This window comes from Oryctolagus cuniculus, chromosome 9 (genome assembly GCF_051225735.1).
Source record: "Oryctolagus cuniculus isolate XC-2025 breed Fujian yellow rabbit chromosome 9, ASM5122573v1, whole genome shotgun sequence".
In the NCBI taxonomy this organism is placed as follows: Eukaryota; Metazoa; Chordata; class Mammalia; order Lagomorpha; family Leporidae; genus Oryctolagus; species Oryctolagus cuniculus.
This window is the reverse complement of record NC_142875.1, coordinates 123,008,227-123,031,028: the sequence shown is the minus strand read 5'-3', so window position 1 is coordinate 123,031,028 and position 22,802 is coordinate 123,008,227. Positions and strand designations below refer to the sequence as shown.

At 47.8% G+C, this 22,802-nt stretch overlaps 1 long non-coding RNA gene across 1 annotated transcript in view; it reads left to right on the top strand.

The window, feature by feature from the left end:
* Window positions 1–459: 459 nt before the first annotated feature.
* LOC149124748 (uncharacterized) overlaps window positions 460–22,802 on the top strand; it is a 45,222-nt gene continuing 22,879 nt past the window's right edge. The window contains exon 1 of the long non-coding RNA XR_016213595.1: window positions 460–1,092. This is a non-coding gene — a long non-coding RNA (uncharacterized LOC149124748). The remainder of the gene's footprint in view (window positions 1,093–22,802) is intronic.

Genomic DNA, 22,802 nt, shown 5'->3' with positions numbered 1-22,802 from the left:
TCTCTCCAGTCCTCAGAGCCTTTTCCTGTCACTGAGCACCTTGCTGTGTAGCACTGTCAGAGCAAAAGACAGCATTGGCCTAGAATCGCCAAAAGCACGCCAAACACTTTGCAATGTCTGTTTCTACCTCCATGCTTTATTGGTAGAAGGAAAGAAAATGATACTACTGGTGTGTAACTTGTAGTCTCAAGAAAATAGTTGGCTACATATTCAACTTTCTTCTTAACGAAAAATAGCCACGTTCTTGTTTTAATAAATAAAACAAACGTTATTTTTAAAGCATATGAACACTTTCATAGCAATGCTTTTGAGTCATAGCACAGAATTGGGTAGGGCCAAGGTGTCCTGGTGGGATGGCGCATTGTGATTCGGTAACAACAATGAACAGCCACACACAGCACACAAAAGAAATCAGATACTAGGCAGTGTCCACTGCGTGAGTCCACTTCCGTCAAGTTCAAGGGCGGGCAATGCTGAGGCCTGGCCTCCCAGAGTGCAGACCCTGGCAGGCAGCAGTGGTCAGCCGAAGGCATCAGCAGCCTCCAAGGGACCCTGATGCCCTGCCCCTTCCTCTTGGCACTTACCTGAAACTTCACTTAGCTGGCGTCCCTTTGACTCTGTACTTCTCCGACTGTAATCTATACCTCACCAAGAAACATACTCTGATAAATTATTTTTTGTAACAAAAGTGCACCACCTGGTTCTGCCGCTGCGACCCCGCTCTGGAATCCACGTAAGGGCTCAGAGCACATCCCAGCTGCCATAGTGTGAGTGTGCCCCACCCAGCCCAGTGCAGGTGTTGGAAATCGAATGCCCCGTGCGTGCACCGGGCTTCGGAGGTGCGGCCTGGCGGCAGGTGTTCTGACCGTGCGGCTGCGCCATGATGAACGCATGAGCGTCCTTATAAAGAGGGCTGGGGCCGGGGGTGTGTGTTTGTTCTCTGTTGCTGCTCCCCTCTCTTTGTCTTCTACCACGTGGCGATGCAGCAGGAAGACCCTCACCTGGGGCCAGCGCCCGGACGTTGGAGTCGCCAGCTGCAGAACGGCCGGCGAATCAACGCATTTCTACTCATTCTCGATTCCTCGGTCTAAGGTATTGTCTGGGAGCAGCACAACACAGCCTGAGACCCCGTGTTGCCCCGCAGCCGGACCAGGATCTGGTGTGGCGGTCTCTTTTCCACTGTTTTTCCTGGATGGCCCCGGATTGTAACGATAAGTCACCTGCTACCTGTGTGTTCCTTTAATGTTGCGCCTCCAGTGTTGCGCCCCCCGCCACCAGATTCTGCTAATACTGCATGGAAGGATTGGTGCTTTTGTGGGGTTTTGTTGTTGTTGATGTTGTCTTGTTTTAGGATGAGGAAGGTCTCAGATGCTGGTTTGGCTGTTACTCTGCTCTTTGCTTTTCCCATTTGTTTTCGCCATTTGCTCCCTTTGGAAGTGTGGAGGTTCTCCTGGCCCTACACAGGAAGACCTGCCCCATCATTAGTGGTGGCAGGTGCTGCCTTTAGCAGCCTACGTTCTACGTGTGACTGATCAGTGCCTTACATAGTAGCCTAATGGATTCCAACACTTGGAGCCCTCGCTTCAGGTTAGCTCATCTAAAGGGATAGAAAAAAAAGTCTGTTATAGCAGTGGCTTTTACAGGCTTTTTAAAATTGTAAATGTTCTCTGTGCATTTGCTATGCTTTCAGTAATTGAGAAAAAAAATTCTAAAAGCTTCCACAGCCAGGCCCAGGGGACCCTGTAATCAAAGGACACAACATAGCCCATGACAGGGTCTCCTGGGGGCCTCTGAGGGCTGCAGCTCCTGGCACCATCCTGGAGAGAACGGACCAGTGGTGTCCTAGCTGCACTGTCCCCTCTTTGGAAGGAGGAGGGGACATTGTCCTACAGAGCTCCTCTTCTCTGGGGTTCCCTTGGCCTCATGTAAGTTCCCTCGCTGTTACAATTAAGGAAAGGGTGAAAGCTGTGGTTCATCGTGGTTGATGTGGTGGCTAGAGAGTGGTTCCTGCGTTTTCCTTGACCTTGGCTTTTATGCACGTGCAGTGAGGTAGCAGCGGCTGGTGTGTGAATGAAGGGCTGAGACACACTTCTCTGTGTGAGGACCTCCCCTCCCATCAACACATCCCAGACGGGATCCGCTGGCTCACTTGGGCAGCACCGCCGAGATCCGTTGTTCTCATGAAGTAGTTCTGCTTGTAGATGACTGGTGCCCAGGTTTCTTTCTGAAGTGGATGCCGTACTGGTTGCATAATGATGACTTAGGAAGCTGGTCAATGTTCAGCTGGCCAGGCCTGGCAAATTTCAGTAGTGGGTTCTAGGAGTCCCTCTTGTGCTAAGATCTCCAGGTAAGTCTTAGGCACAGCCAAGTTTGAGAACCATGTTGGTGAAAGTGAAGGCCAAAGGTCACGTGCATCAGAATCTCCACGCTGGAGACCTTGGCAGGGGAAGGCTGTGCTACGGTGTAGGATGGGGGCTACTCTGGCAGAGCTGAACAAGGGTTCAAGGCCTACTGCACTGACAGCAGGAAGAGGCTGGAAATAGTCCCATGGGAATCAAAATCCCGATCCATGCTTTCTCGTACAGAGTTTCTGGACAGGGCAAAGCCAGTGACCCTTCTGGGAGACCCATTTGGGAGAGCAGTGCCTGAACTCTATGTGTTTCCTTTGTTGTCTCCTTGTTGCACATAGAAGAGTTTTGTTCTAATTGTAGGGTTAGAAAGCTTGGCTCAGCCACGTCCTATGATCTGAAACCTCTCTTTCCCAAGGCATGAAGGTGGAAAATACTAGATGCTTGTGGTAAAGAAAGGGCCTCCAGGTGCACATACGGAGGAGATACACAGCATTTCAGGCCATTTTTGTTTCTGGAATCAGGTATTAGGGGCACAGGTGTGTTGAGCTTGTGACAACACATTGAGTACACTCAAGTCACGTACACTTTCCTGTCTTCATGAAAAGAATGCAAAAAGGTTGTAGAAAAATTAAAGTACGTTAGTTTAGTTACTAACAGTTTTTGAAATCCATGCATAGTTTTTTTGTAATGTGCATTTTTCCTTGTGTATTATTCTTGAATGAAATTTACTATAAAAAATTGGTTAATATCTCAAAACACTATGGTGACTAGCGATTGATGGGTAGATTGATGAAGACAAAGATGCAGAAGGGTTCAGCAGAGAAGTCATCAATAGAAGTTCTGGCACGGTAAAGACATGCGATTTTTATTTTCATTTATTCATAAGCTTCCAATTTTGTCATGAGCGTTTGAAAATCAATAAAAAGATGTCCTCAGCTAGAGTAGAAATTTTAGGATAATAATTGACAGCAAAAAAAAGGTTTGCTGACCCTGTTACTTGGCGTCAATGCTCCAGGGAACCTGCTCCAGCAGTGAACTTGGAGTATTTTCCTCTGTCCTCACTTTGTAGATGTGCAGCGGATTTGCATGGGGAAAAAATTTCCATCTTGGAATCTATCTGTACACACTCGCTGGGGCCCAGAAGAAACTTCAAAGCACTTAGAAGGAACAGAAGTCTTTTCAGAGACTCTCGGAAAATCAGAACTCTCTAAGTATTTGTCTAAGAAGCCACTTAAGGTTTGTTTGACTGATGGGTACTTACGTCGCAAGAAGGCAGTTGCTGAATAGAAATGAACTCTTTTTAAAGATGAAAGAGAAAATACTCCTGTCTACACTTGGCCAAGCATCGGTGCTGTGCGACACGCTGGCCTGAGATCCCATGAGGTCCCCTTGCCTGGCACTTTCAACGCTTGCTTAAGAGAAATTGGAAGCAGGCAGGATGGGCTCTGCTGCCCACCCAGGTTCCCTCCCGGGTCCCCCGCCTCTCCCTGCCACCCCGTTCTTTCTCCCTCCCGCACGCACCTTTAACTTTGCTGTTCCTGCTCCCTTTCGGTCTCTGCTGAATGGCTTATAATTGCACCCTCTCAGCAAATATGCACATGGCAGCTGCTCCGGGATGACTTGGTAGCTAGTGTTACCTGAAGATGGTGTGTGGGCATCCCTTTGTCATAGGGAATTCTGGAAGGGAGTCTGCAGACAGGTGCTAGGATGGTGTAACTGGGCAGGTATGGGCAGTCTCCGATCCCCGCAGTGCTGCCCTGAAGGGTGTGTTGCTAACTCACTGTGCCTGCTCGGGCCCACTCTCCTTGCTTGGACCCCTTCTTCCTGGGCCCAGGCTCTGGGAAAGCATTGTTCTGGTCTCTTCTGTTAGCATCAGTGAGTGGCTGGTGGGAGCAGGGTCAGGAATGTGTTCCGCAGGCTCTTGTCAGCACCGCACTGCTGGCCCCTGGGCCAACCAGAAGTCGCCTCGCAAAGTCTTAGCACATCGCCCTCCCCAGGACACTGCTCCCAGATCAGGCTGTTGGCCTCAGGACCAGCAGCCCAGCTCTGAGCTGGTGCACACTGTGCTCGAGTGAGTGCTGCCTACTGCATGGAGTCACTGGTGCTTAACTTCTCCTGCCTCCATTTCCCCACCTATAAAATGAAAACAACATTGCTATTAGACATTATTAGGAATATTTAATGAAATATTTAAAATAGGTAACGTGTTGAACATAGTGCTTTGCAAATACCACTCGAGACATGGGAACTGATTATGCACCTGAACTTGTTCTTGTTAGTGTTCCCCACCTGCTGGGAGGAGCGAAGTCCCCATCTCGCACCCTGTTTGTGTTTTGCATTAGCATCTGCTGCGAGTGTGCTCTACTCCAGTGCTGTTCCTCCAGCTGTTACTGTGGATGAGGAAACTGAGGCACAGGAGGTTAACTGAACGTGCAAGGTTTCCAGCTACTAAATGGCTGGACTGGGACTAGGTACAGACAATAGGACCCTGCCAGTGCACGTCTTAGCACTGTGCTATCCCATATACCACACTGTGCACCGTGCACACTGGGCCAGAGATGCCCACACACTCACGTGGCCCAGAAGTGCGAGGTTGAATGAGTTGAGTGTCTTTGAAATTTCAACTCTTTTAAACATCCACAGCCTGTAAACACTTCCTCTGAACGCAGTGAAAATAGATTGGCTTGTTAACAGCTAATGGCGTAGCATCCCGTCCCTACCCTCCATGGATCTGCTGTGTGCAGCTGGAGTTACCGGTGCTCAGCCAAGGTCTGGAAATGTTACACGCAAGCTTCCGGAATTCAACAGTTGATAGATATTTGACTTTGGAGGCAGAGAGCTCCCATCCCCTGGCTCATTTCCATAAATGCCTGCAGCAATCACACAGGCTGGGTGCTGTGAGCCAGGACCTCAGTCCATCAGGGACCCAAGTCCCTGAGTCACCAGCACTGCCCCCCAGAGTCCCCGCTAGCAGGAGGCTTCAAGTGATGGACCCTTCCCAGCGCCGGCTGGCCCAGGATGCATAAGTCATCCCTGTGTCCAGCACGGCCCCACTGCTTACGATTCCCACCCAGAAGGCGCTCAGTAGCTGGCCCTGCTCAGAGATCAGCAGTTGTGGTGTTGTGGTGTTCGGGTTCAAGTCAGCCTTACATAGTGGCTTGACCCACCATGGCTACGGCATTGTCCTCACTTCCCCTTAGCGCTCAGGCAGTGAATCATCTCATACCCCCACAAGAAGGGGGAGTACGGCACCATGAGATACTTGGAGTGACAGCAAGATCACACTCAATGAACTTACTACGGCATACTGTTAGAATTGCCCTCTGTTATTTTTCATCTTTTCCTGCAGCTAGTTTATGTTACAGATCATAAGTAAGCAGGTACAGGCATAAATGCAGTATGTACAGGTTTGGTACCATCTGCAGTTTCAGGCATCCACTGGGGATCTCGGGCCATATGGCCTGTGGATAAGGGGTCTGCATTTTTAACAGGTGATAAACACAAAGAATTGGGGGCTTAGTCCTTACTATTACTTAATTTTCACAAAAATAACCATGAAATAGGTACTATGATTGCACCCTTTTAAGATTTATATTTTATTTATTTGAAAGGCAGAATGAGTGAGAGTTGTTCCATCTGCTGGTTCACTCGCCATACGGCTGCAGTGGCCAAAGCTGGGCCGGTCCAAAGCCAGGAGCTAGAAACTTCTTGATATGAAAAACTTTATTCTGGTCTCAAACCTGGTGGCAGGGGCCAAGCACTTGGGCAAACTCCTGCTGCTTTCCCAGGCACATTAGCAGGGAACTGGATTGGAAGTGGAGCAGCCAGGACTCTAATGGGTACCCATATGCAGTGTTGGTGCTACAGGCTGTAACTTAAGCCACTACAGCACAACGCCAGCCTAGTTTGTGCCCATTTTACAGATAAGGCTAATAGAGGTTAAGTGACTTGTGAGAAGCTACACGAGCAGTGACAGAAGCTTCCACACAGGGCTGTCGGGATTGTGTGGGACAGTGCCCCTATGCGAGTCCACACGGAGTCTGCTGGGTTACCTGTGCTGCGTCCACACCGTCCACTGAGTATTCTCTGAGTGGGACTGCGTCTCGGCCTGGGAAAAGCTGGTCTGCGTGAAGAGACCTTTACCAGCTGAAGATCCCGTTCACCAACCACATTCGTAACCGGTGAGGGCGAGGTTTGAAAGCCACTCGCCTCTGAAAAATGTCGCACTTCATCTACAATTCCCCTTTCAACTGGAATCATCCCATTAAGTGTGACTAAAACTAAGCATTTCCTAGGAGAATAAACCATAGACAGAAACCACACTGTACATTTATTTTTAAAAATTCAATTACATCCCATTAAATATTTAAATATCCCTAAATATGTCCGCTCCAACAAGACAGGTGTTTTCCTGATCCTTGTTTCTGCTCTCTCCCACTTCTCTCCCAAGGTCTCCGGCTCTGCCTTTCCACCTCCCGCCTCTAGGCCACTCAGACTGTTGCTCCTGGCTCCCACTTTGGGGGTAACGCTCTCAGGGGGATCCTTGACTAAAGAGGTTATTACACAGCAAAGTTTCTTCTTCCTAATATTGACCACCACCCACAGTTTAACTTGGCTGTATAATCAGATGTAAAGACTTCTTACCCGCAGGGCTGAATGTGAAGGGAAGAAGAGAATGAGAGGAGGAATACCTGTCCACTGCACTTGACATCACCCTCTCCCAACGGGTGGCAGAGCCAGAGTTCAGGGTCAGAGTGAGACAAGCTGGGTTCCCCATCTTACTCCTCCTACCAACTCTTTTAACAGATTTACCAAAGGATTACCAATCACCTTTGACGATGAATATTATTTGAGAATGGCACACACAGAGGTCCTATCTACTGGTTCACCTCCCAGATGCCCACAATAGCCAGGTCTCAGAAAGACTGAAGTCAGGAGATGAGGGATGTAATCCATGTCTTCCAGCTGAGTGGTCGGGAGCCAAGCACTGAAACCATCACCCGTGCACCCCAGGGCGCACATGAGCGAGAAGCTGGAATCAGCACTCTGCTGTGGGGTTATTTGCATCTTCAGTGCTAGGGCAAAGGCCTGGCCCACAAGCACCCTGTCAGTGCCTGCCTTCTCCCTGCCCTTTCCTTCCATCTCCAATCCTGTAACAGAAGTTTGTATATTGAGTGGTATGAACGGAAGTGCACTGCCCCCACAATACCCGACCAGAACGGTAGGGAGACATAGGTAGTTTGAATGGCCTCTTGTCCATCCTGTGGGTGAGGGAGAGAGTCCCTGGGGACAGGAAGATGGCCAAACATGGAACACGACATCAGTTCATTGGTCACGTAGACCCAGCCTGGTAGCAGGGGGAGGGGACATGGCGGTCCATTTGGGGGCTGGATTCGGAAGTGGAGTGCACAACCAGCAGCTGGGAGGATGGCAGGGATGGCTCCATAGTACAAGAGTGGGATGCTGAAACCCACTCCTCAGGGATATGCAGGTGCTGCACCTGCTCACCTCAGTGGGAGGCGTCCTGGGCTGAGGAACCTTATCAAGAGATGAGAGCAGGCTTGGGAATTTGTAATGAGGCCATTCAAAGTCCTTGTAATGTCGCTAGAGGTCGAGGTAGCAGACAGTATGAACGTTAGTCTTGATACCACAGGAGGAGGGTACACAGGGGAGTCTGTGAAAAATAGCTCTTGGCAAACACACCTGGAGAAGAGGGAGCAGGTGAAAACTTGAAAGACGAAGTCTGTCATACGAACCAAGTGCTGTTCTTCCATGCCAGAGGCAGCGTGATGTTCAAGAGCCCCCTGTACCTGCAACACTGCTCTCCAGCCTCCAAGTAGCTTGATATCTCCATCTTCTTTCTTCTGTTACACTGGGGGGTGTTAGTCTGCTTTATAGTAAGCCAAAATTATTATTTGGAGCAAATATTGTAGGATTATGTAAAACTCATAAATGGAAATCCCTGTGTCAATGCAAGACCAGTAGGTTAGCACGCCAAAAAGCAACAGCAGACATCCCTTTTTTATTTTATTTTGAGAGAGAGCAAAACAGCGTGAGCTTCCATCCACAGGTTTACTCCCCAAATGCCAGCAGTAGCCGGGACTGGGCTGGGTGCAAATCCAAGATCTCAATCCAGGTCTCTGTCGTGGGTGACAGGCACTCAACTACTTGGGCCGTCTTCACTGCCTCCAGTGTTTGCGTTAGCAGGAAGCTGGAGTCGGGAGCAAGAGCCTTGATTCTAACTCAGACACCCTAATGTGGGACGTGGCCAAACACCTGCCCAGGGGCGTGCATTTTCACCAGAAACTCTCAATACGCTTTACTTAGGTCACAGTTTAATTCTTGGACCTGCTTTGCAAGGTACATTTTATCCTCTGAAGGGTAAAGGTGATAGATGGTTACTGATTGTCCAGGCAGGGATTTTAACAAAACTATTTTTATTGAACAGCAGAGAGACAGAGACAGAGAGACAGTGTACTAGATCCACTCCCCAAATGCTCAAGAATAGCTGGGGCTGGGTCAGACAAAAGCCAGGAGGCAGAAGCTCATTCCAGCTCTCAGATGCTGGTGGCGAGACCCACGTACTCGAGCTGCCTCTGGGAGTGCACGTTGGTTATGAGCTAATGTGGAGAGCAGAGCTGGAGCTTGAACCCAAGCAGCCAGTTATGGGATGGACTTGCCCACTGCACCAAAAGCTCATGCCCTAAATGCAGGTGTTTTGTTTTTGTTTTTGTTTTTTTGAAGTTGTAAGTAACAGGAGTCTACTCTGAGCTATGAAGAGGAATGTAACACCTTTAACTTTATAGTGAAGCTTGAGAGACCAGCTCTTTGTCTGTTGTGGGGAGCAACTCAGACTAGACTAAGTTACTGGAATTAAGACTTATTCTATGCATCTGCTCTCCCACAATATGGTGCTGGGAGAGGAGGAAACAGCTTCTACACAGCTGCCTCTCACCAACTTGACAAGCTGCAGGAGCTGCTCCTGATTGGAGGAGAGCAGCGTACTCGGCGTGTGGGTAGCAGAGTTGGGATTGGTGGAAGAGGACTATAAAGGAGGAGAGAGACAACATGCACCAGGAACACCTGAGGAACATCTGAGCAGCCCCCAAGAGAGCCGGCCGGCGGTATGCCGCTCCCCCGCGGAAGTGGGGAAAGTGGCTAGGGGGAACCGCCCTTCCAAGGAGGTGGAAGGGTCGGTAGCCCACCCGGGAAGAACCAGCAGCAAACCCGGGGAGGGCCGAGCAGACAAAAGAACAGTGCAGGGCTTAGTGTCGTTTCTCCACGAAGAGGGGGAGCGACAGTCTGTGTAGCTATTCAGATAATGTCTAACTATTCCTGGAGAAGTCAAGTCTGTTAATGTTTGACAGCAGAGTGGAAGAAGGGACACCATTTCTGACCATGATGAAGTAACCCAACTGGGTTTATCCCTCCCAGCTTAAACAATGAGAAAGAAAGGAATGAAATGCATAAAGTGTGCCTTTCAGATATTGGACGCAGGCAGTGGAGGACAGAGAGAAGGCAACCAACAGAATGAACCCTGTGGGCGCCCCAACTCCCTGTTTCTTCCTGTGCCTCAGCACAGGGAGGTATAACCCAAATCAAACCTGTTACCAAGTCACTCCATTGCAAACCAGTGAGAAGACTCAAGACTGTCTTAAAGGAATATTGCAATAGCCAAAGCAGAACAAGGTCAAAATCACCACATGTAGCATCCAATCAAAAATCCGGAAGTATGCCAAAAAGTAGGAAAATCGGCTACTAATGAGGAGGCAAGAAGAAATCATTTAGAAGCAGCAGTCCCAGAAATGGCACAAATGATAGAATGCATAGACACAGGCAACCAAACAATTGAAATAAATACCTTCCATGTGCTTGGAAGATAGCAAAGATTGAGCTTGTTAAGAGGAGGCAGGATGACACAAAAAAGATTCAGACTCAAGCAATAGACATTAAAACTACACTGGGATGTGTTTCAGATGTCCCATGACCACCCACGCACCCAGGAGACACTGGCACGGCTCCCAGGACTCGGAGGTGAGGTAACCACAACTATGGTTTATCATAGTTTATCAGGATTCACACCAGCCCCAGCAAGAGACAAAAATGCATTGGGCCAACTCTGAAAAAATGTAGGCAGAAACTCCCTGTGCTTTCCCTCTGGAGCTGGAGTGGGGTGGCCCCACAGAACATGCTCTTCTTCCAACAGAATGCAGTGTTGCTGCCCAGGGAAGCCTGCTAAAGGCTCACGGTGCAGGGTTTTCTGTTTATCTTTTAAAGATTTATTTGAAAGGCAGAGGGGCAGAAGGAGAGGGAAAGCATGGGGGGTAGAGAGAGAGATCTTCCATCTACCGGCTCACTCTCTAATTTCTGCAATAGCCAGGGCTGGGCAAGGCCAAAACCAGAAGCCAGAAACTCTATTCTGGGTGGCAGGGGCCCAGGTACTTGGGCCATCTTGTGCTGCTTTCCCGGGTGCATTAGCAGGGAACTGGATCGGAAGTGGAATGGCTAGGACACAAACCAGCAACCACGTGGGATGCTGGCCTTGCAGACAGTGCTGTGCCACAATGCCAGTCCTGGTGCAGGGTTTCCATTGGGGGCTTGTCATGTTAGCCCTCTCTGCTTGTGTGACAGGCCACAAGTAAAATTCCAGATTGCCAGGAAGAAAGCAGTTGGGTCAGCCTTCTGTCTCATGGGTTCTACATTGATGGCGTAAACCAGTCATGGATCAAAAATGCACACAAACACAATATTGCATCTGCACTGAACAGGTACAGACATTTTGCCTTGTCATTATTCCCTAAATAATACAGCATAATGACGAGATTTACCTTGTGTGCAGTGTAAGTACTCTATAGGTGGTTTAAAGTTTATGGGAGCACTGTGTATATTTCATGCAAATACTCCACTGCTTTATGTAAAGAACTTGAGAATCCACAGTTTTTAGTATCCATTGAGGTCCTGGAATCAGTCTTTTATGGCTATCAAGAGATGAGCATATTTACCACAAACTAAATTGTTTGTGCAAATAATCTGGGCAGACAGAGCAGGGTTCAGTGTCTCAGTAGACAAGGTAGTATTATCTGATTAGCTACAGCCAAGTTTCCAGATGGCAGCCAGGGACCAGTCCACCAACCAAACCCTTCAAGGTGGCAAAAACAAGTGTGCTGTGTAACTGCTTCCTTCGGAGATGAAACTAATGGACTGTTAGACATCACCAAAGAAAAGGTTAGTGAACATGAAGACACAGCAGTGGAAGTTACCTGACATGAAAGTGCATTGGTATGATGACACCTAAGTTTTGTGCCTTGGACAGTTTGGAAAATGATGCTCTTAGGAACATAGCGGAGAGTGGGTATTAGGTAATCAATTCTTCTCAAAATGTCACTTTTGAGAAAACTAGCACCAAACTATAGAGTGTGTAGTTACCCAAGACTAGCCAGGTCTTTACGTGAGTGTCAGTTTCTCAAATCTCCAAACCGAGTCTTGAAGTGATATTTCTGTCATCAAGAAAGAAAAAGTAAAGCCATTAAAGGTTTTAGTAAGTGGCTTCTAGCAGAGATCACGAAAGAAAACGAGGGCGTGAAAGGGTAGATCAGATCCGTGGATAGGAGACGCTGAAAGCCGAGGCATGTTTTCTTTTGCATGTGAAAGTCACATGCACACTTGACTTAATCTTGCAAAGTTGAGAATTTTTCTCATTTTGTAGATGAGAAAATTGAGGCTGAGGAAGGCCCAGTAGCTACTCTACAAGAACATATAGTTAGTTAGTGAAGACTTCCCCAAAAATGCAAGCCCCTGTGCATGTCTCCAAACCTTCTGCTCTTGTATCTGCTGAAGAAAAACAGAACGAAATGGACTCCTTTTTAACAAAGCGGCACTGTGAAATGCACGTGGAAGCACTTGCACTGCTCGAGGCAGCATCGCAGCGGAGTGGTAGAGCAGACCGAAAGTGGGACTTCACAGGCCTGGCATAGTCCAATAAATACATACGGTTCCACCTACAGAATTCTTTCTCTCTAAAGTTTGGTCATTTTGTACTGAAATAATTCTAGCATAACTAAAACCATAAGACAAAGATGGCGAATATGCAATCTTTTCTCGCTTTTAAACAAGAGAAATACTACTCATATATTTTGGCCTCTTTCATTCCCCTCCTCAGTTCTGTCCTCAGAATCCTTCTGAACACATTGCTCTGGGCACTGATTTCCAATGTCTGAAATTGGAGTGAAACCTCTTTGTCACCTTTATTTTCAGAGGTAATCCTAGTTACCGTTGAGATCCTAGAAATTGTTTGCCTAGACTCACATCCTAGCTGAGCCACTCATTAACTGTGAATTTACGTAATAAATCTTTCTGTACTTTTATCTGTAATTTGGAAATAGGAAGGATCTACTTCCAAAGGCTTTGCATGAAATAAATGAATTAAAATGTTGGCTATGATTAGACTAGAACCTGGCACGTGGTAAGCACAGTATGCCTTAGCTGGTATTATGAAACCATGATACAGGGGTCTGTGTTTGGCCTAGTGGTTAAGACAATGGTTAGGAAATGCATAGCCCACCCAGTACCTGGGTTCCATACCCAGTTCCACTTGCTGATCCAGCTTCCTGGGAAGCAGGTCTAGTGGCTCAAATAATTGGATTCCTGCCACCCAGGAAGACCTACATTGTGTTCCCAGCTCCTGACTCTGACCAGGCCAAGTCCCAGATGTTGCAGGAACTTGAGAACTTGACCAGCAATCGGGGCCTCTTTCTGTAGTTCTCTGGCTCTCAAATAAGTACATTTTTTTAAAGCTCATATAGATGAAATTTCAACAGTTTTTTTTTTTTTTTAAGAAGGAGAGAAGAGCTAAAGCTGGTAAACATTTGAGCAAAAAGGAGAACAAAAGGAATTGGAATGAAATTAATCATTTTCCCAATTTTACAGGAATTCAGCCTTATTTAGAGGGAGTATGCTTAGAGTATACAGAGGCGTAAACTAGAACAATATCTCAGGATGTTTTTGTACCTCTGATTGCTACAACATATTTGCTAAGAAGGGAAGCTTAAACAAGAACCCTAAACTAACCCATCTCAAATGTCCAGCAACAGAGTATTTGGTTAAGTATAGACTTTAACGTATCCATGTTGTTAAATGGCTCCATTAGAATGTTTTAGAAAGCTTGCTGACTTAAGAAATATCCTATATTAAGTTAAATAATAAAACCTTAAATCATGTGTATATGTTCAAGGTTTATAAAATAGATAAAATATTCATATAGGACATGCAAAAAACTCTGCATCGTACCTTTACTATAGTATAGATACTAATATAAAATACTTATATTTCACTTTCTCATTTTTGAAATTCAGTATTTTATTTATAGACAATGTGGATATAAATATACCAGATTGTTAATATGCCTCTATTTGTATAATTAGGTTATAGGCAATTTTAAATTGTTCTACATCTCTGTATTTATCAAATTTCCAAAACACATATTACTTTAATTTTGCTTTATTTTAGTCATATATATATAGAGAGAGAGCCTTGATGAAAATACCAAATATTTCATGAAGGAAGCTGGCACTGTTGGCTTGGCCACAATAAACATAATCCTGTGAGTGAGGACACAAAATGAAAGAAAAGTGTTTCAGCCAGCGTCACTCAGATAGCTGCTCCATCAAAGTCTCCAGTTCTTTTCTGTGTAATTTAGAGAGGTTTTTTTCCTAAATAATTAGCCTGCAGTTTCTTAGGTCGCGCAGACCCTACCCCCAACTTTTTAATCCTCCCCAAGCCCACCAGTAATGTACTTGAACTTCAGACGGGCTTCCCAACTTGCCGTCTGTAAGACGATACGGCACATCAGGAATCAGCATTTCTGACAAGGAGCTGTCTCCGGTCCTGGGGCCCATGATGAAGTTTGCCTGCTACCGCTCTGTAGTCCGCTGTGTTTAGTTGATGGAGACGTTCAGGGATGAAGGGGAAGGGAGCAGCGCAGGAGGGAAGGCAAGCACGCGGTGGTACGTTCCAGAGCCTGGTCGCACGGACGTCTCGTCTCAACAAGGTTCTTCTCTCTCTCAGGCTGTTGCCAGCCCATCGGGGTGGCTCCTGGGAAAGCCAGGTCCCCTGTGCTACAGCATGGACTTCCCCATACTGGATATGGTAGCAGGATCCGCTATGGTGGGTGCGTGGGGAGGTACTCGCTAGGACCGGCTGAGATAGCAGGTGGGGACCACGGTCAGGGCTCCCCAGCCGAGGGGCAGCTGGGATCAGGAGGGTCTGGGAGACCTGTGAGGGAACAGAGTGCGTGCGTGAGGCCTGGCCCACCAGCCTCAGCCCCCAGTGGCCTTAGTTTCCCCAGTCCCTCCGACTCGGAAGGCACCTCTGGTTCCAAGAGGAGGAGTGCCGTGGAAGCTGCCTCACGCGAAATCACCGCTGTCTGCTTGCTGCAGGTGTGACTTGGCAAGGTGTTCTCGCTGGAACTTCACTGCATTCCTCGTCAACCAATGTGCTTTATTAAATTCCTCTTCAGATGGTAAGAGAGTGACCGGCTGCTAATGATGCGATACCAAACAGGAGCAGAAATAAGTGAGGCTCCCCAGCAGTCAGTTCCTAGGCTGAAGTTGCTGCTGTCCGCCAGCCTGGCAGGTGCATGATCTTAAGCAGGCAGCAAGAAGTGGAAAGGAAGGCGGCCAGGCTGGGAAAATCTTCCACAGCTGCTTTTTTTCTTTTTCTTTTTTTAAAAAAAGTTTCTTTTCATCTACTTGAAAGGCAGAGCAATGAGATTCATTTCTCAAATGTCTCTCAGAGTCAGCGCTGGGGCAGGCAGAAGCCGGGAGCCCAGGATTCCATCTGGGTCTCACACGGGGGTGTTAGGATCCGAGCGCTTGGGCCATCGTCTGCCGCCTTCCGGGATGCAGCCGCGGGAAGCTGGACCGGAGGCAGAGGAGCCGGAACTCCGGCCGGCACTTGGACAGATGATGCGCACGTTGGCAGCTGAACCCGCGCTGTACAGTGCCTGCCTCCCCACCCCCCCTCCCAGACTTTTTCTTATTCACAAGGCAGGAGACAACATGATTAGTCTACAACTTTGAGGCCCAGGACAGCAAGCTGAAAGGGCTCTAACTCATTCAGATGCGACGCTCACGTTAATCTCAAGATGTTTTCTGTCCATGACTATGGTTTTATTTTTCTATTTCAAGTTATTCATCCTGTCCCATTTAAATTGTCTTTAGAATCTTTTCCCTAAGGAAAAATGCAAGATTGCACAGCCCAGACCTTAGACTTGCAGCTTCTGATGTTAGTGTGCCCGAGGAGAATTCCTAAACCCATCCCAGAGCTGTGTGACTTAGCACAAATTTCTTGGCCTCTCTGTGCTGTAGTTGCCTACTCTTCAAAAAAGGATCACAGCACTTCGCTGCTGGATTGTGTTGGGATTGAATGGTCTCAAACAGTCGAAGTGTTTAAGTGAATGCTGAACATGGAAGAGTCCAGCAAGTTTTAACTAGCAGTGTTGTTAGAATTACTAGCATCACACAGCTACTTGACCAAGAAACAGATGAATGGAGCCCTGCTGTGTGCCTTGTACTAAGTACAGAGGGCCATTCAGGTTGTCTGCCCCGGGGGGTAGGGGTGGGGCAGAAGACAGAAGGACAGCTCACTGTAGTATCGTTGAAGCCAGCAGCTATGGGGCTCCGGGATGAGAGCGAGCCATCTGTACCTTGGGAACGGTTGCAGGTTGGAGAGGAGTCTGGCAAGATGAGTAACAGGAACTTGCCCGTCCCCCGTGGTGGCATTCGAGTAGGTGTTCCCAGCCGTGGGAGCTGACAAACATCTTCCACGAACAGATAGTAAGATCCGACAGTTTTCTTCCCATTTTTCAAAATGTCATATCTCGGTAGCTCGAGCCAGAGCACTTGGTGATCTGCCAAGCGCTATGCAGAGTGTTTCTGTTCCAGTGACTCATCACCCCCGTGAAGGGAGCCACCGTGACTCACTTCCATGCAAAGGCGCATCTCTGCACGAACACACTGTCAGGCGAGCAACCCAGTACTCTGGTTTGCTTCTGTACTGGAGAGCTGTGCTGCGGGGACTTTCCACACGCGCCAGATGCCAAATTGGCCATGGAGCATACGCTGGCGTTCGGAGCGGGCATTTAAAACAGCCGTGTCCCCTATCATAGTACCTGGGCTCCATTCCTGGCTCCGGCTCCTGACTCCAGCTTCCCCTTAATGCAGGCCCTGAGAGGCAGCAGTGATGACTCAAGTCACTGGGTCTCTGCCCCCCACGTGGGAGACCCAGCATCCGTTCGCAGATCCTGGGTTTGACCTGGCCTGACCCCAGCCGTCACAAGCATAGGAGTGAAGCAGCATGTGCAAGATCTCGCTCCACCCCACCCCGCCCCGCCCCACCTCTTGGGTGGGTGTGGCTCTGTGTGTGTGTGCGCATGCGTGCACGTGCCTTTCAAATATTTTTTTAAAAAAATTTACATTGAGCCTAAGCAAAAAGTATATATGAATAAAACCCAAACAAGGCAGAGTTGCGCACTGCTAGCTTTTCACATGGGCCTGAGAATGTACTAAAGAAGCAAAAATTGCACTGGCACAATTTAAATACTGAAGATTCACAAATAATTACCAACACTAATGGTTCTTTACTGACTCCGTGACTTCATAGAGTTCGAAGAGGTGGGTGATTTGATTGGGGGAAAAAAAAACTATTCTACCTACCTTTCTATTTTCTCTTTTATGTGATTGTTTAAAATTTTAAAGTTCTCCAAGTTTGTGTGTGACCATGCCACTGCTAGACATGGCTCATAAGAAAAAAAAAAAAAAGGGAGATTGTTCAAAACTGTCGTATCTTAGCTTTTCTTTTTTTTTTTTTTTTTTGGACAGGCAGAGTGGACAGTGAGAGAGAGAGACAGAGAGAAAGGTCTTCCTTTGCAGTTGGTTCACCCTCCAATGGCCGCCGCGGCCGGCGCGCTGCGGCCGGCGCACCGCACTGATCCGACGGCAGGAGCCAGGAGCCAGGTGCTTTTCCTGGTCTCCCATGGGGTGCAGGGCCCAAGCACCTGGGCCATCCTCTACTGCACTCCCGGGCCACAGCAGAGAGCTGGCCTGGAAGAGGGGCAACCGGGACAGAATCCGGCGCCCCGACCGGGACTAGAACCCGGTGTGCCGGCGCCGCTAGGCGGAGGAATAGCCTAGTGAGCCGCGGGGCTGGCCCGTATCTTAGCTTTTCTAAAATGCAGTGCTCGGATAGCATTAGACTGCACCAGAGGTTGTTTTACTGTTTGAATGATAACATAAACACCGGGGCGGGTTCATGAAGGGAGCATGCTAGTGTTACATACGATAGCCAGGAGCAGGCGATGAGGCGGTAAAGCAGCGGAACTGGATCAACACACGCTCACAGGCATCAGAAGTGCACTGTGGAGAGGGAATCCCAAGGTAGAGAAAACGGACACACGGCACTATTCTTATAACACGTAAAGTATGACGATGCAGTTGTAGAATTTGGCTTGGGAGAAGAGAAACAAGCCGGGTGTAGTGATTCCTCTGGGGACGAGGCAAGAGAATGAGAGATGATGGAGGGGCTAGCGGAGAAAGATAAAGTCAACCAAGCTTTATTCTCGAAGATTAAGAAGGCCTAAGGCAAACATGGGCGGTGGAGACGTGACTGCACGTCTTCATTTGTAAATACAGAAACGTGAGTTTTGTCTGCTCTGTGTCTTAATTTGTAGATACAATCCATCCTAGCATTTCAACTCAAGACCTGGACACTCTGTGGACAACATTTTTCATCAGGCAGTGTTCAATCAGAAAAGTAGATTGCTCTGTGGATGTCAAGCTCTGTTTTGTTTTCTTCTGTTACTTTTTCTTTAGAACTGGGAAACCTAACAGCAGGGTTGGGTCCTAGCACCAGGTGCTCGCAGAACCACCGGAAGAGCTGGAAGCAGTACTTAGAGAGCTGGAGGCCAGTACTTAGAGAGCTTGCAGTTTGGAGCAGTAGTTTTGGTCCAGAGGATCAATGAAGTTCCCGCTGCTGGTCAAAGTCATGGCTGCCTTACAGCCTTGACGAGGGTAACGGGCAGGAAACATGAAGACGTGGGAGACAGAATCTGGGGCCTCTCCCCTGCAGGTGCCAGCCTGGCGCAGGCTGCGTGGGGTAGGAATCGCACAGAGTGCTAACACGACACGTGAACGTCCTCGTTTTGTGAAGGGCAGAGTGCAGGTGTCCGTATTTCAGCCAATGATTTGTCTTATCTTGAGTTATACAGAGAATAGGCGTTCCACTGGCCTTGCCCAGGGAATCCAAGGATTCCCCAGCCAGAAGAGAAACTGTGTTCCTACTTGAGTGTATACACCTCCTTACTACAAAGCAAAGCTGGTTGCTAGTTAAGTAAACTCCCCTCCCCACTTCCATAGGCAAATCCTGGGTCTTCCCAGATGCACAGATCGGGAGGTTTTTGTGTCCATCCACTCGACACTGAAGCATACACAAAAACGAGGTGGCTTCTGTTCCCATTCTGACCCGAACCTTAGCGCTCCCTTGGAGTCAGACGTGAAGACAGTAGGCCTTGCTGGAAACTGGAAGCACCTCAGTACTCGGTCCTCCCAGGTTCTCAGACGTGGCTCCCACATTCCAGGCAGACCCTTGAGCACTGCAGTAAGACGAGCAGTCATCGTCGCCAGCTGATCAGGACGAATGCGGAGAATGCGTAATGGAACTGTTGTTCTCTTGGCACCTGCGAACTCGGTGCCTCCGATGATGTCTTCTGCACTGTGCTGATCTGCAGTCGGAAGCAAACTTTGTCCCTTTCCTAGAACGTCAGACCCTCTGGGCTTTCACTCCGTGAGTGACTAAGCACTCGTGGGGAACAGCTTAGAGGTCCTGATGGCCTTAGCTCTGTGAAGACCTCCACATCCCTCCGGCTTGCGAAGATGTCCTGAGCTCTTCATTTCCTTGGAACGTCTAGTTCTGGCTTAAAAAACTAGAGTGGTCAATGTTCCGCGAAATCATTGCTCTTCACTGCTCTGTTCTATTGAAGCATTTATCATGGCCGCAGCGTCTTTACCCCAATTGATTTAGATGAGCGTCCCCATCTTCCTCCCCTCTGTTCCGGGATTTGCTCTGGGAACATTGCCCAGTCTTACCCATCTGTGTACTCCCAGTGCCTGGACCCTTGAAGAGTTCAGTGAAGGTTTACGGAAGGGATGACAACAAGTGCGATCTCTCAGGCTGCCTTGGGGACTTTCTCTTCAGCAGTGACTGCCAGCATCTTCTAAAGCAATTGTGCACCTGTTAGGGGCCCAGAGGCCCACCCTTGAGAATGGCAGATGACTTTGCAACTTCTCACACAGCAAGTTGGAGACATGGGTTTGTGAATATGTCCATCTTTTGTTTTCTTCTGTTATTTTTTCTTTAACACCAGGAAACACAGACCAAGTCATGGATCATGACTTGTAGGAACTGTTGAATGTTTGCCACAAAACCTCTCAAGAGGGCACATATGTGTGGTGCAGTGGCTGTGACACCACCTGGGGAGTCTGCATCCCATTGGAGAGCCTGGGTTCAAGTCCCAGCTCCCATTCCAAGTTCCCTCTATTGTGTACCTAGGAGGCAGCAGGTGATAGTTCAAGGCATTGTGTCAGATCCTTGCCACCAACATGGGAGACCCGGAGTGGGCTCCCAGCTCCTGGGTTCAGCCTGGCCCAGCCCTAGTTGTTACGGGCATTTGAACAGTGAGCCAGAAGACGGGGAATCTGTCTTTTTAATCTCCTTACCTTTTGATTAAAAAAAATAATTAATTCTAAAGTGCCCCTTCTGGATTTCAGTCCCTTCTCTTCCTCGAAAAGTAGCTACCATCCAGACTCTGAAAAAGACATTTATTTACTTTATAGTGTTTCTTCCTAAGCTTTCATCTTTGAGTAGTGGAAGTTACTTCGCCCTGTGTGTTGAACTTTCTGTAAATGGCACGGCAGAATGTGTATTCTTTCATACTTATCTCCTCGCCAATAAAAATTATGTTGTCACTTGGAATCAAGATTTGCAGCCTAAAAAACACCATTTGAAAGCCTGTTGAAATTCCAGAAGACCCAGTGGAGGCCAATTTGATCGTCAGCTCCTACAAAAATGGTTCCCAAAAGAGAGACGTACTAAGTTCTAGTGCCCACAGCACAGCGGGTTGACGGTGGTCCGTGGTGACATATCACATTCCGTATACAGACCAGGAAGAAGGAGCTGGTGGGCTCCAAACACAAAGGAAAGGTTGGGAAATGGGAAGTTTACTTGGCTGGCTTCATCAATTTATGTAATGTGTATATGTTATGAGCCAGAATCAAATGCACAAGATAAGACATGTGCAGAATACATATTTCACAGTCAAATACAGGTAAAAAAAAAAATCAGTGCAAGCTAATAATGACCAATTAATTCACCCTATGAAAGAGTCTTGTTTTTAAGTTTTTTCATCACCATTAATACTGATGTATTTTAATGAGGTATAGTGCGACTTTCCAACACCTACAACACGGAATGAACCAATCAAGCCAGCCAAGGAAACTTTCCGTTTCCTTATCTTTCCTTGCTGTTTGGCGCCTACCAGCTTCTCTCTTCTAGGTCTTTGTACGCTATATGATCTGTTATTGTGACCCACAGTCAGCCCGCTGTGCTGTGCACAGTGGAGCTGGTTACCGTCTTTCTCCACTCCCAGCCTATAATAATCCCGCTTCCAAGTTCAGCGTTGACTGTTTTTAGATTTCCACATCTGAGAGAAAATATGTGGTATTTCTCTTTCTGTGTCTAACTTCTTTCATAAGGGTTTCCAGCTCTATCCATTTTATTGCAAATGTCAGGATTTTACTCTTTTTGTGGCTGAATAATATTCCTCTGAGGGCATAACCACATTTCATGTGTTTACTCATCCATGTGGGCACCTGGGTCGGTTTCCCATCGTGGCTGTCGTGAGTAGTCTGCCGTGAACATAGCAGCCCAGGAAGAGTGCTGTCCCGTGCTGATGCCAGTTCTTGCAGACACGCACCAAGAGGCAAGGGGGCTGGGCCACAGGGTGTACCTATTTTAGGTTTGTGAGGAACCTCCATACTGTTCTCCATAGCGGTAATGATTGTACCAATTAGCATTCCTACCAATAGTGCATAAGCCTTTCTTATTCTCCACATCCTCGCCAGCATTGTTTCTGAAGAAGAATGTCTTCTGCTTGTTGGGGCTGTCCATTGGGGTTTTTTCCTAGTGAATTTTGTACTTGGATGTGTTTTCATGATGGCAGGTCGCTTTCTTTGTGTCTGTGTGGGGAGCAACTCGGACTAGACTAAGTTACTGGAATTAAGACTTATTCTATGCATCTGCTCTCCCACAATATGGCGCTGAGAAGGGAGAAACAGCTTCTACACAGCTGCCTCCAGTTCAACCAATAAACTGTAGGACTTGCTCCTGATTGGAGGAGAGCAGCGTACTCGGCGTGTGGGTAGCAGAGTTGGGATTGGCGGAGGAGGACTATAAAGGAGGAGAGAGACAAGATGCACCAGGAACATCTATCTGAAGGAACACCTGAGCAGCCCCCGAGAGAGCCGGCCGGCGGTGTGCCGCTCCCCCGCGGAAGTGGGAAAAGTGGCAGGGGGAACCGCCCTTCCACGGAGGTGGAAGGCACGGTAGCCAACCCGGGAAGGACCAGCAGCCAACCCGGGAGGAACCAGCAGCAAACCCGGGGAGGGCCGAGCAGATGAAAGAACAACGCAGGGTCCTGTGTCGTTCCTCCATGAAGACGGGGAGCGACATGTCTGTGGTAAGGTTCATCTTAAGCATCCTTTGTAAGGCAGGTCTGGTGGTGCTGAATTCTTCGTCTTGTGAACTGTTTCTCTTTCATTGATGAAAGGTGCCCTCATTGGCTGGAGTATTCTTGGTTGGCACTTTTTTCTTTCAGAACTGGAAGCTGATTATTCTATTCCTTCAACCCATAAAAAAATCCATTGTTCTATTGAGGGCTACTTGGTGTTTTTCCTTTGCAGTTTATGAGAATTCTATCTTCTTGTACTTCTTGCAAATTTGGTTCCATGTGTCACCACGAAGCTCTTTTCTTACCACGTCTATTAGTAGTCCTATGGACCTCCTATACTTGAGTGTTCCTCTCTTTCTCAAGATTGGAGAATTTCTAGCTATTGTTTAATTGAATAGATGTTTATATGTGTTTTACTCCTCTCTTCTCCCTCAGAAATTCCCACAATGTGAATATTTGTGTTCCAAAGTTCTGAGAGATTGTCTTAACACTTTTTTTAAGAGATTTATTTACTTACTTGAAAGGCAGAGTTAAACAGAAAGAGAGGCAGAAAGAGAGAGGTCTTCCATCTGCTGGTTCACTCCTCAATTGGCCACAATGGCTGGAGCTGTGCCAATCCAAAGCAAGGAACCAGGAGCCTTCTCTAGGTCTCCCATGCAGGTGCAGGGGCCCAA